The sequence below is a fragment of the Pieris napi genome, chromosome 19 (assembly GCF_905475465.1).
Source record: "Pieris napi chromosome 19, ilPieNapi1.2, whole genome shotgun sequence".
In the NCBI taxonomy this organism is placed as follows: Eukaryota; Metazoa; Arthropoda; class Insecta; order Lepidoptera; family Pieridae; genus Pieris; species Pieris napi.
In genome coordinates, this window is record NC_062252.1 from 4702460 (window position 1) to 4716878 (window position 14419).

Consider the following 14419-nt stretch of genomic DNA (forward strand, 5'->3'; position numbering starts at 1 on the left):
TTGATGTCGGGATCGCAATTATAGAGTAACCGTGCTAACGTGCAGAAATCCTCGGAACAGTGAGGTTGCTCCTCAAAGCCTGCGAAGTGGCCAGGAGGTTTCTGTGCTTTTGGAAGTTAGGCCGGCTTAGTTAACAACGGACCTATTAAGCGAAACTGAGTCGACAAACCATAAAGCATGAGTAACTGCTAACCCTCACTGACCGAAAGGAGACGGTACCGTTCATAGCTGATATCAGAGTGATAATTGTTCATATAAACAAAGAATATAAATCTAAATGTATTGGCTTGTCCCGGCTTCAACGGACTATTTTAAGATATATTTTTGAAATTATTATAACTTAAGGATTAGTATTCAACAGTTTAAAGAATTTTGAAATCAGTCCAGTAGTTTTTCAGTATATTTGTTATTAAAATACAAATATTTGTTCTTTATGACAGTAATTTAGATCCTATGTTATATTTAAGCTATACGTATATTTCTATTTTGGTAGCAGCAGTGTTGGCCTAATAACTTAAACGTGCGACTCTCATCCCTAAAATCGTTGGTTCGATCCCCAGCTACGCACAAATGGACTTTCTATGTGCGAACACTTGCTCGTACGGCGAAAGATAACATCGTGCGGTTACCGGCCTGCCTTAGAAGTCAACGGCGTGTGTCAGACACAGAATGATTCCCATTCCTATTAGAAAAAAACAAATGATCACGAAACAGTTACAGAAATCTGAGGCCCAGATCTAAAAGGTTGTAGGGACACTGGTTTTTTCATTTTGCAAATCAATTCATTAAATCTAATCACAAGATAATATATGATATATTATCATGTAATCGAATGATACTATAAAATACAGCGTTAAACTACATAAAAAGTCGGAAACATTGCACTTTAATTAGTATTAATTAACAATCAAAGTATCAAAATCACTCTAATTAATATTGCAAACAAAAGTGCGCTACTTTATTAAGGAAATGTTATTTCCGTTTTACTTTTTCTTGTTTAAAATTTATGTTCCTTATACATGCATTTATAATACACAATCACTATTAATTTATCTTGTAGAGCTAATGGAATTTAATGCAAGTACTTAATATTGGATTTGTTTGATATCTAAGGCAAGTGGGCTGGATTTGCATATAACAAATAATACACGAATACATGAAAATAAAATAAAAGAATATATTTTTTGTTTACACTATTATATTATCAAACAAAACTCCATGTAAAAATCATAATTTCGGAGTAAGCCAGAATTTACATTAAGTTTCGCGAAATATGATCAAAAACACATAATTTTGTATCGACACATTTCCGCTCACTCAACAATTCTGTGACGTACAAGTAAAATACTGCGTCCTTGCATTATGCAAATTCAACTCCTTTGCAATTCCATTTCAAAGAATTTTGCGTTATTCCTTTTGTATTTTCAATTTGAAAATTACTGATATTTTATTAATTTTCCGTACAACATTATTTAAAACTTTGTCGCGTTGTCCATATAAAAGGACGTACAATAATCTAAGTATTTCAAAAGAAAAGTTATGTCACATAAAAAGTGCGAAACGAGACAATAGACCGTAACCAAAATACGTAAATAAAACCTCAGAGCAAAAACAGATCCCTAGATAAACACCAACAATACATTACGTTGTAAGCAATTTTCATATCTATGTTGGCTTGTTAAGGGCTATTTCTGGATACGAGTTCTTCTTATTGCTTATGCTGACCTCGCACGGAGTCGTCGATAATTTTCCAATCGTAAGATTGCGGTTCGGCTATCGAACATAACGGGAGATCAATTGTAAAGAATAAATATCTTTGTGCTATAGATACCTATCACTATAGTATAATTAAAAGGATTAAGTATTCAATTGTTTTAAGTCACGAAACAAACACATAAAATAATTGTGGAGGAAGGATGGTCTACAGTTCCTCCAACCTAAAAGGATCCACGACCAGTCTAGTCTGACTGGCCTGCCCGTAGGCCCCTGTGAGTAAGGTCGAGAAGGTCGGTTCTACATATCCTCAGCTGGCGGAATAACTTCATTAGTCCGTTTCAGGGAATGACGTCATCGCAGTGACTTGTGAACGCAGGTATTAAATGTCGCTTCAAATTAAAAGAAAACCGCATACCGCACTTACCATGGAGAGTTTTCAGGATGAGTTTCATTATCGGCCATCAAGGCAGAATACAAAATACCATCCGTATCACCTCGACGTCCGTCGTTCCACAACGCGCTCCACCACTATGTGGAGCTGCCCACTGAAGTATCTCCGAACTAATTCGACTTAAGGTCCTTCAAGATAAGAGCGTACCGATTTTTAAAAGGCCGGCGACGCAATCGCGAGCCTTATGTCAATGTGAGTGTTCATGGGCTGGCGGTATCACTTAACGTCAGATAGGCACATTTGCCTCCTATTACATAAAAAAATAAAAGAAAAGATTTGTTTATTGTCTGTGGTTTAATCTCCAAAAGTTCGCAATTAAAAAACCATGTCTTTGCTGAACAATCTATCTAATATAATTTATATTATTGTAATTACTAATTATGTTGGAGAAAAAGAAACCGGCGAGGAAATGTTTGCGTAATTGTAATTCATATTTATCTTTATACTATGTACAGAAAATTACAACTGTATATCTATTAATAATTTGATGGTTATCATACTGAAAAAAGCCTCAGATATTATCTAATTGAAGTTTAAGAGGGCAATGTTGTCAGACCACAAAGATATGCCTTCCAGCTGGTCAAATGTCTGTACTGATAGCACTGGGAACAAAACCTGAGGCAAAAATCGTTATCGCCCGTGGCTCTTCAATCTTACATTCTTGATAATTGTAAGTCTTAGTTTCGTAGAGTATATATTCTCTCTGCTAATATATTTGTAAAAGCGAAAGTAACTATAAGTCTCCTATCTAATATAGTTAATAATTTTCTATCTTCCTTACAAATTATCAAAACTGTATTATTATATATAATAATTATTCAATAAAGTACTTTATTAATTCTATTGTATTATTCATTCATTCATATCCATATCCACACATTAATATGACCGGAGACAACAAGAATATTGCACAAAATGGCCGACTATTTTATATGTGGCGAGAAATTTCGAGTGCTTTTGTATCTATTTTGGTGAATATTAAGTTATGTGGCACAGTTTGAAATATATTTTATAATATGAATTTTTATTTATTGTAATAATTTAAAGTCAATCTATGTCTAAATCTATACCTACTTAGAATCAACTCTAAATTCCGCATCACCTTAGGTGACACACCATAAGACAACATGCTTTTCTTAATATTATCTTGTGTGACTAAAAACTCTAAACACGCAATATTTAAACTCTAAGGTATAAACTGTGTACCTATGTATTTTTTTAATATAACAAAAAATTTTCCAATACGTAAGTATGTATATAAATCTTCGCTTAATTTATTTATACAGTTAATGTTCCTTAAAGAACCCAGCCGTTTTCAATACCATATTTGTACTGGCAAAAGCGCCTCTTATAATATATACATTATTTATTTAATATATAATAATTAATGATATCATATATCATTTTAAATTTGTCGTAAAAATAATAATTTACTTACAAGTCTCGTGAAACTTATAAAATAAACATAAAAAAAATATAAAAAGAAACAGTACATAAAATTTGAAGGAGTCAATCGAATAAAGTATAGTCCTTTCACGATGAGTTTTTAAATTAAAAAAGGTTTAATAAAACGACGATTAGGCGCTCCTCCCTGCGTTAGAATTCATTTGGACGTTTCAAGTGAAAATTCAACGATGTTTGCCGCCAGTTGTTTGCTTTCCGTCTCTGGGTCAACGTTATTACTCGCTTTGACGTCTTCCATCTTGAGTCTTACCATATTTTAATTTATGAAGGGCACTGAATGATTATGCAATATGCACGTTTCTACAAAAAACAGTACTTACTTCAAAAAATTACGACTATTTAATAATAATTTCACTTTTATTTATAAACAACATTACGTAATAATGTAATAAATAAAGATCTTACAAAAAAGTTTGCATTTTGGCAGTACAACATTATTGATTTACTTTATGTTCTCGCTACTGTTCTAGAACTGTTTTAACTAAAACAATTGGCACAGAAGTGAATTTAAAACGCTTATTATTTTTTTCTTCAAATTACTTAACAAATAATATTCAATAAACTTAAAATCATTTCAAAACATCATCATCTATATAGCTTACAACAATATCAGTAAAACAGATTAGGTATCAAGTTCCAAGATTCGTCTCGTTCGTCGTTCAAGGAGAACGGACACGGACACCTTCAAACATGACAAACGACAGCTCACCGCTCACAACTCACACAGTCATTTCAGTCCACAAATCACAATTCACCGCTCATCAGTCGCGTATGATAAGTGTAGGGGAGAGGTTGTGCGTCATACGATAGAACAACTCCCGCGAATTGCAAACAGCTAATTGGATATAACGCGATTGAAAAAAACACTTTGTGAAAACATAAGTGGATTGTGATTTATGTGTTAGTGACAAGTTTTTATATTATTTAGTGTGCCTCACTTGGATTTTCCTCCGTAAATATTTTTGTGGTATGTTGCAATACACTTTTTATTTCAATTTCTAGCCGGTTTTGTTGCCTATCAGAAATAATTTCCGTCAACCTTGCTATTTGATATCAATTTTGAGTGTAATTAACCTGTATCTATGTAAATTACTTGAGTGAGTAACACTTCATGATTACTTCAGGTTGATAAAAATGTAAATTGTCGTACTAATTATGAAATAGTATACATATTTTGGTTTACTTTTTCCTTTAAAGAGTTAATACTATGACTCTAATTTAGATAAAATCGTTTAAGACTTTTCTCCAAACTATAGTAGGTATAGTTGTCAAAAGTGTAAGAAAACATCAGATGTCTTAGTTAATGTATACCTAAACATTTAGATTGTAGGGGCAGTAATATTGAGTTAATAAAGTTGTCGATTACCGGACTTGCGATTTTGTCCAAAGAATGAAGTAATAAAGGTCAAACTGGCATGGACAGAAGTAGGCGCAGCACTCTTAATATGGTAAGGTTTTATCAATTAATCGCAGATCAGAGAAGGGAACACGTTTTCGTTTTTTGACCTAACGATAATTACTTTATACCTACTACTCAAGGTTATGTTACCCTGTGTTTTCATTAAAGAGGAATATTGCATTAGAATTGATGCATATATGCATATATTTTTCGTTTTTAATCTTACTAAAACTTGTTATTTGTTGTGAAATTGTTGGTTCATAGAGGCATTCTCTTATACATTACAAAATCGTAAACATTAGACATGACGTGATTTCAATTACGATAATTAGTTTTTAATTAATTTTAAACTCAAGTAAAACAACTTAAACAATATAAGGTGATATCGAAATAGGCTTTGAAGCTACATTGTGGTCAAATAAAATCGAGAAAATATTATTCGATATTAATTTATTGTTAAAATAAACAATTTTTCATTTAATTAATACCGCCAGAGTCTAATTTTAATCACTTTTTATCGTGTTTCTATCATAAAAATTTTGTGAAGTCCAGTGTCGGGTATTGCGTATGTTATTAGTTAAACATGAGCTGTGGTGATCGTTACCGATAACCTGTAAATCGATTTGTTCCTTTACGTAACAAAAAATACTTCGAAACTAATAGAAAATAGTTGGCTATACAGTTGAAGCCCCGATATAATGCAAGCGACCCCAGAGCATCTTAGAGGGGGTCAAGATGGAAGTGCGTGAGGTGAGTTTGAGTAAAATCCAGGCCCGCTTGGAGTAGGTCGGTCGTAGACACCACATACCTTCACAAACGCATTTCCATATCGTTTATTAAGGTGTTATCTAATGGCAAAGTTTTGGCATACTGTGAGCAAACTACGTGTTACTTTACTAATGAAAGGCTTTAAATTAGGCTGCTTGCATTGATGACTCTTAATATAGGGCCTGGAACTTCATACTGAATATTCATACACTGTGCGTACACCATTTGCATGTTTTTTTTTATTTTCATATCACTGAAAATTAATGTAGTTATTATTTTTAACTATTTTATGGTTGTGTGTTAATCAATAAGTTTCGTTACTATCGACAATAAAATTTAATCTAAATCCTAATCGGCGATTATGATATTCAAATTGTTTTTATCGGCTTAAAATTCCTACTAGAGTAGCTTTGATAAAAAAATGTGTTACAATTATACGGTGTTACGCCTATAAAGTTACAATTCTATAAACATTTATTGCTTCTTTTATAAACGGATGGAATAAAATGATAATGGGTATTAATATTGTAGGTTTAAAACAAATTGCTTATACTAATATTTATTTTAGTAATGTAAAATACTTTTTACATAAGTTTTTATTATTTTTAATCACAATTTATTAATTACTTATTAGATATAATATGTTTTGTTTGCTAGAGCGATCACCACTTATCATATACTTTATGGCTCATTGATTCACATGTTCCTTTAAAATAAATGTTAAATAAATAAATGTAAAAAAAATTAAATGTACAGAAAACACCAAAAGTCCACTAAGTGGTTTAAGCTTAGCGCCTATAGGGCCACAGTAACAATTTGAATTTCCTTATAAACTAAAGAGTTAAAAAGAAATACAGTTAATATAAAAAACGAAACGAAAACCTTAAAACAAACAGTGAGAAAACAAAGTTTTTATGCCTTACACATAATAATACATTTATCTTAAATTTATGGGGCTAAGCAATCATATACCAGGTTTGCTAAAAACTACCCTTTAAAAAAAAAGGGTTCCCTTGCAATTTTCGGGTGTTATTTTAAGATTTGAGGGTAAACAATTAACAATACGCAGAACAATATATGAGGTTATGTTAAATACATCAGCGTTCGGGTTTTATTTTAGTTTCGTTTATTACAAGTTTATGTGACAAAAGAATTGAATGAATTTTCATTTATCGAATAGCAAAAAATTCTATTATAGAACAAAAAGCTACCAAATTTAAAGAGAACAAATCAATAATGGAACAGTAAATTGTATGCGGCTGTTCATTACATGCCGGCACGTATGACCCAGTATCCCAGTGCGTGTGATAAATCACATTGTTACGTCAACGTCGGTTCAATTACTGGTCTTTTACTTAATAATGGCTGAATGGGTGACATGAATTCCTAAAGTCTAATTCTATACGAGAAATATTACCGAATGTAAGTTAAGAAATTCTTAGTAATGAGGGCATGGTCGCCTTCTGCTTAACTGAAGTATAGTAATAATTAATTTAAACAAAATCTAAAGTCGCTAAGGAAAACATTCGATTTTATTTTAATTATTATAGACTGTTAGATTTATTGTCTTATTATCACATTTCTATAGTTTTGGATGTAAAAAGTGGTTACTAACACCTGGTATTATAAGTAGTATCATTTCGCATTGAGATATTGAGCGTATACCCTCAAAGCTCACCTACAAGCCCCCGTTGCTGGCGGCCATGGGCGGCGGTTAGCCCTTCATTCAAAGTGACGCTGCCTCCGGTCCCATAAATAAAAATGGAGAGAAGTTTAGAGATATAAATTATTTTCCCAAAACTGGTTATACTGTAGTTTCCACGTGCTCCGGCAGCTCTGTGGTTAAGTGCTACCACCGGTCATGCTTCTTTAGATTAAAAAAACTGAAATCCCTTCAGAGTTGAATGATGTCCTTAAGAAAAATGAAAAGTGCCTCAGAAATATCTACCTCTGGAAGTCACAATACATACAAAACGTTAGTTTCCACATGACCAACTCCGTTTTGTTTCAGTAATGAGTAACCTCTTCCTCATGTGAAATGCGAATCGCAATCAATTAAAGGTGAGCTGCGAATGCCACTTCCTGTCTGATTTCCGGACAGGTGCCGGCGGTTTCCTCCCTCCACCTGTAATTCCTCCCCTTACTGACTGTTGAATAAAAGGATTTGGTTTAAAGGGAATGTGATAATGGATAATGTTATAACTTCTATGAACTAATATAAATCACTTTTATAAATCTTGTGCTTAAAAAATAATTTAGTCTTTGTAGAATCGCGCGTATTATAATTTTGCATGCACAAATTACTTATACAATTTGTTTTTTATTCGATATCAATGCATAAGCGAAACTAAACAAGTAAAAAATTATAAGTCCGGGTTAAAGTCCATCTTATGTTTGAAATTAAAGGTTTTTGCTTTGTTCGAATATTATTATTAATAGTGGTTGTAATATTGTTTCTCTAGAGTGCTAAAAACATGATCACTGAAATCTTATTGTATTCACAAAAAATTTGAACATGATAAATGAATAGGGGTCTGCCCACATTGTCCGTTTGTTTTTCATCGACTTTAAAACAATCGAATGAGGAGGTTATCTTTTCGACGTATTTTTCTGTTATATGTAAAATAATTGTTTACAACAGTTCCTTATGTTGAAAGGCACGACCAATAATTTTTAATTTATCAAAGATTTCAAATATTACGTTGTCACTAAGGGACCGGAACCTAAGCTATGATCTGACACTGCATAATCAGATAGACAATGCTCAAGTGTGTATAACTAATGAATCTAATTGATATTAGCAGAAAATTCTTAATTAAATTATCGTATAACCCGGACCTAACATATAAGGCTTAGCTATTTCATTCAACAAAAAATATAGGTGAGTATTAGTTAGTTCGACGAAAAAACTAATACAAAAAAGGAATAAACGTAAAGTGCTTACAATTATTTCGACTTGGGTTATGGTATATAGAATACTTTAATTATATATAATGGCTTATTGACTGTGAGCTACGAAGATCTATGCTTAGTTATCGAAAGATTTAAAGAAGCCTAGGCTGAAAGATGTATACAAACTTTTAAACGCGCATCCCGAAAGATCTCTACGATGTAAGAACATCATTATATTGAACAAAGGCAAGTAAATACAATTCTAAGAAGGCGACAATTCATTTACGAGCTGTCAGCTGGGTTATGATCGATTAAGGGGAATTTGAAATGAGAACATGTCGAATCTGATCAGTCAATAGAAAGTTGTTCCAACTAATAACACTATGCAAATTGTATTTATTTGAAAGTTATTTTTATATTGTGCGCATGAAACAATCTTGATTACAAACTGAGTAACAATTACTTTATTTGCGCAAGTATGTACTTGTACAATGAGAACAGTTCAGTCAGTGGCGTAGCTACCTAGGGGCTAGGCGGGGCAGTGCCCCGGAGCCCTCAAGGTCAGGGGGCCCTTGAATCCTTACCAGAAATCTCGATCGTTCTGAACTTTTGGAAATTTCTCCCATTTTCAAAATAAATATGACAGGTTGCAACCCCACTTTAATCAAGACATTAATTTGAGAGAAATTCAAAAGTTATACCTAGGGAATTCCTCTAAGTTCTTTCTGTAGGTTGGCAGTGTTGTCAATTTGACGGATAGTTTATATAATAAGCCCTTGAATCTTCTGTATTTCAACTCGCCAAACCTACACCAAGTATTAATTGTAATTTATGTTGTTACTGTTTAATATTTTTATTACCTGCCCTGCACAAAAAGAGCTTAAGTAGCTAAGCATTTTTAAAGTATTTGTATATTTCATATTTTTATTTGATGAAACTTAATCAGTTTACATAGCAGTGGGGCCCCATTTGTTAATTTGCCCCAGGGCCCTTGGTCACCTAGCTACGCCACTGAGTTCAGTTCAGTGAATGCTCGGGCTATTTGCGAACTAACTTACACGGATGGACTGTACTATGAAAAGGATTAAATTCGGTAATCGAACCTATTTAAGAAAGAAGTGGAGGTGTGGTACCAGGTTTAATTTTAAAATAACAGTCGTAATCGCTGAGTATTATATTTTGAACAGCGAACGGTAACTTAATGCTAGAATTTGTATATTTAATGGTGTTGCCCTCAGTAGGAAATTCGGTAGCTTAAAGATATGATTGTAGCAAATGCTACAGAATATTTGTACGGTGAATTTTCGTAGATAGGCGCTCATGGAGCACTCTTGAATTTTTCATAAATGTTGACTATTGTATTACATTAATAGTAAGCGTAAGGGTTCTTCAGACGGTGGATAGACCAGATTAAGGAAACTGAAACTGAAAATGGAGAAGGTCTTTGCCATAAAAGGGCACACAGATACCTAGGACACTGTCGAGGAAGACATTAAAAGATCAACCGTGCGATACAAAATGAGACTTCAGCAACACGTCAACCCCCTAGCTTCGGGCCTCTTGGAAACTTGGACAGTGTGTATCGGCTAAAAAGGGCGAAACTTGCCGCAGTCTGACAGTTTACAAATTACGGAGGGAATAAAAATTATTGGATTTGCGTTCCTTAATTGCCATCATTTCCCATAAAATCTGATAAGCCAAGAGGCTGATTGCAGGTGGATTAAAAAAAAAGATACCTTGGAATAAATAAGATGATACAAATATAACTTTACATTTAAATGGATATCATTAAAGGTACTTATGAGTGAATTTACAAATAATATGTTATAATAACAGTATTCCGTATTAAGTAATGAATCATTCTCAACGGTTTCGTTGTTTATAAAGTAAACATTCAAATGTCTATTACATAATGCGTTTTGACTATTCCAACCGGCTTCGTTCAAAGAGCGATTGGTATCAAATGACTAGCTATCACTCCGATATTAATCTCAAGAAATTGCCCAGTATTTTATGCGCCAAGTTTCAGTGGCGACATTGATTAACAACGCTTTATGAAGATAAGAATTTTTGATCGCTGGCTTGTCTTTTTATTTTAATAACAATTGCCTGTTATGTACTTCTATGGTATCATAGGTACTTATATACTTATTTGGTTCATATTTTGACCTAAAAATCTATTTACGATTATGTATATACTCCTACAAATAAACCGCTAAATAAGTGAGATTTAATAAATTCAATAGAGAGTGAGCATTTATCATATAATTATATATCTGATCTATTTTGTGATCATTTAGTTTTTTAATAGGTGGTCCGCCTTCTGTGCCTGACCTTCGCCGTTTACTTTCGGACTACTGCATGCCGGTTTATTCACGATGTTCTCCTTCACTCTATACAGACAGAAAGACCACATGTGCACAGCCTGGGATCGAACTACGAGCTCAGGAATGAGAGGCCAACACTGGTCACGGTATACAGGCTATCCTTCAAAAGCTGGGGATCGAATATTGGTCTGTTTATAACGATCAAGCGTTCAATTTGACTTATTATGCCATTTCAAATTGTTTAACAGTTGATCTTGATTGTCCAAGAGAGTGAAAAGGTCAAGGTCTCAGTTCATAGTCTCCATTACCATTCGACAACAACGATTAGCAGCCAAGTATATTACTTAGAATAGGGGCCTAAATACTGTCATATAAATTACATATATTTTCTTGTATATTTGTACTTATTGCTACGAAATAGTATGATGTGATTTTGGTAGTTTTATTAACCGAAAAAATTAACTGAAATGTCTCTGCGGATGCGATGCGATACGATGTAGATTTATGTTTTTGTTAGGCATCATTTGTAAAACTTATCGAAACATAATTTTTATAATCTTAAATTAATAATTTTAATTAAAGCGGATAGTGGACTACAACTAAAATGGTGTCCCATCAAGGATTAAAAATTTGATAAATATCTATTTGAAAAAGTACAAGACCGTGTTCATAATTGCACGAAAAAAACCGTTAAAGGAAATTAAATTCCCGGCATTAAATACTCAATTTTGTCATGGTATGCTCATTAAATCTCTATTGTAATATTAGCTACGCTGATTGTATGGCGTTCGGTGTTTTTTAACTTTTAATTAAACTTCAACATTTCCTTTGGAATACCGAAAGTTTTGGCTCAGACCTCATAAGAAACAAGTTAGAAATTTCAGTACTTTTGATCTTGCTTGAAGTCTCACAGGTATGTAAGTTGAGCTCAAAAAGTTTTTCACTGTAAGCAGTCCTTAATTAATTAAGAGAAGGGGTTTCCCTTTCCTTTCCTTTCCTAAAAAAATGTTTATTTTTTTAAATTAACTGTGCATAGTAAAGGATGGGTAATGTCTGCATAATTCAATATTACATAGTGGTATGATTGGGGTGGATTGTTTAGTTTAATATAACCTGTTTTAATAATTTTGTCATTATTTTTATTGCTATTATGTTTTATTATTACAGAGTCTGGCGATTTGTTCGTTTTCGATTTTTAGGTGCCGTAAAATATTCTGTTTTGTTATATGATTTCTGTTTTCTTTCCATTGATTTTGATTGAAACTGGTTCCAAGCTGCTTACATTTGTGAGAACAAAAAGTTGCATTGTAATTTCTCAATGGAAGTTTGATGAAGCAATTCGCAACATAATATTCTCATCACCTTGACAAACATAAGTTCATTAGCAGGTGGATAGTACAATGACCCGATCGGATCGTCACGATTCAATTTATTGTCCAAATCTGGGTTCACGCTCTTAGCTTTTTGTCTCAATACCGTGGCTTTATAAGGATTTTTAGACTTAATGTGCTTGAATAATAGTGCTAATTAGCACTCAAAGATACGATTTAAGGGAAGTACCACGCATTTAAATAGATAAGGTTAAATGATAAGTACAATTTTTGTACTATCATAATAGTATGATAAGAAAGTGATTAAAAAGAAATTACACGTCCATAATGAATGATGTTTTCATTTGATACAATATTTGAAACTCAAGGGATTTAATGAAAGCATCGAGAGATATGAAAGAAACGATTAAAATTATAAATCAAAAGAATGATTTTCCGTTCCGCTAAAAATATATTTTTTCTGAATAAGACATCCAATCCATTCAAGATGCAGCTTTCAACTAAAACAGTCTCGTTTGATTTCTAAATTTAATAGTCGCCATATGAATATATCTTTGGTAATCTTGTGACCTTTCTAGATCCTTGCTACTCATCATGATACTCGCCACGGTAATTATTACTTAACTTTGTTTATTTTGACATTACATTTCTTCTGTCGGTGTAGGTTGTACATACTTTACACAATTATTTCTAGTATGTTATCAGTAAGTGCCTTAAGATTAAATTAAATAGCAAGGGCATGATATTCACAATTGGTATTTTATGAAGTATCTTATTGTGATAGTGGTCAAGCAAGGCCGAGAACATTCTCACGATTCTGATACTATTATAATCTGTAATAGTTTAATTAGTATGGAATGCCCACTATGCCATTCGATGCTCTGCTGCTGTCTATTTTTAAGTGCTTACAACTTGAAACAATTGGTTTACACTATACCAATAGAAACAATTTTTAGATATAGCAGTTTTAACAAATTAATAAAAGATTACCTTGTACCCGCATTTTATTCGGTTTGTACTGTATTTTGTAGTGGGTAGGAGTGAGACTGTAAAACAAAAACGACGTGTTTAGTTGAATGGTAATGCTTCAAACGTATATTCTATCGTGTCGCATATTTGTGATTAGATCAGAGTCAATCGAGTTGTACCATCAATTCGTTTATAGTTTATTTGTAATGGAAGAACTTAATTAAATTTTCTTAATTTAGAAAAATACTTTATGGAACACAGACGTTATTATTCAATTCTTCCCAATACGTATCAATTCAGAGTGTACGATGTATCTGTTAACGTAAAATTGTAAACACCGTTAGATTGTAATCTATCTCGCGAGATTATAAACTGTCGAAAGATTGTGAACCTCAGCGTACTGCTTACAATTTAACGTATTATTATTCGGTAGATTGTACTACACTAACTTAGTTATCATTCAAACTTCTTTGGTAAATTACAGATTAATTTTACTTCCCAACAATTTCATATAACTACCGAATAATAATACGTTAATTTGTAAGCAGTTCGTTGAGGTTCACAATCTTTCGACAGATTACAATCTCGCGAGATAGATTACAATCTAACGGTTTTTACAATTTTACGGTGACATATCCATAGAACATTCGTAAGCAATTGTTATCTGTTTAAATATAGCGTACGAGGAAGCCGCGATTTTGAATGACATTAAATAAAAACTCGCGAATTCTTTTGTTTTTGTTACCATACACCACGAAGTCAAAGTACGGGCAACAACAACAACAAGTTTTTAAGTGTGACGTAATGTCTTCTTCTCATTTAACATAATTCTGAAACTTTTGCAACTCCATTATTCTTCGAGCCTTAGAATGTGTTTAAGAACGAGCCTGTTTTCAGTATACTCTGAAATTACGTTAATTGAAAACAATTATATTACAACTCGGAGAATATTAAACAAAACGTTTACACGTCCTAATTTAAAGCAAATAATGTATATTATATAGTCGGTAGCTTTTAAATAATATAAATAAATACTTTTTCCATTAATACCTTTTAAATATTTTTCGTGTGTAACAATATTTTATCATTGTAAATTGTCCTT

At 32.6% G+C, this 14419-nt stretch overlaps 1 protein-coding gene across 9 annotated transcripts in view; it reads left to right on the forward strand.

The window, feature by feature from the left end:
• Nucleotides 1–14419, forward strand: part of LOC125059252 (SH3 and multiple ankyrin repeat domains protein 3) — a 142505-nt gene that overhangs the window by 39610 nt on the left and 88476 nt on the right. For 5 of the 9 annotated variants that reach the window (XM_047663603.1, XM_047663607.1, XM_047663609.1 and 2 more), the window contains exon 1: nt 4383–4598. The exons of 1 other annotated variant lie outside the window; for it this stretch is intronic. The gene's annotated coding sequence lies outside the window, so the exon portion shown is untranslated. Of the gene's footprint in view, nt 1–4382; nt 4599–4954; nt 5080–14419 lie in introns of those variants that run through there. 3 more of the 9 variants (XM_047663612.1, XM_047663611.1, XM_047663605.1) reach the window with 2 other exon arrangements.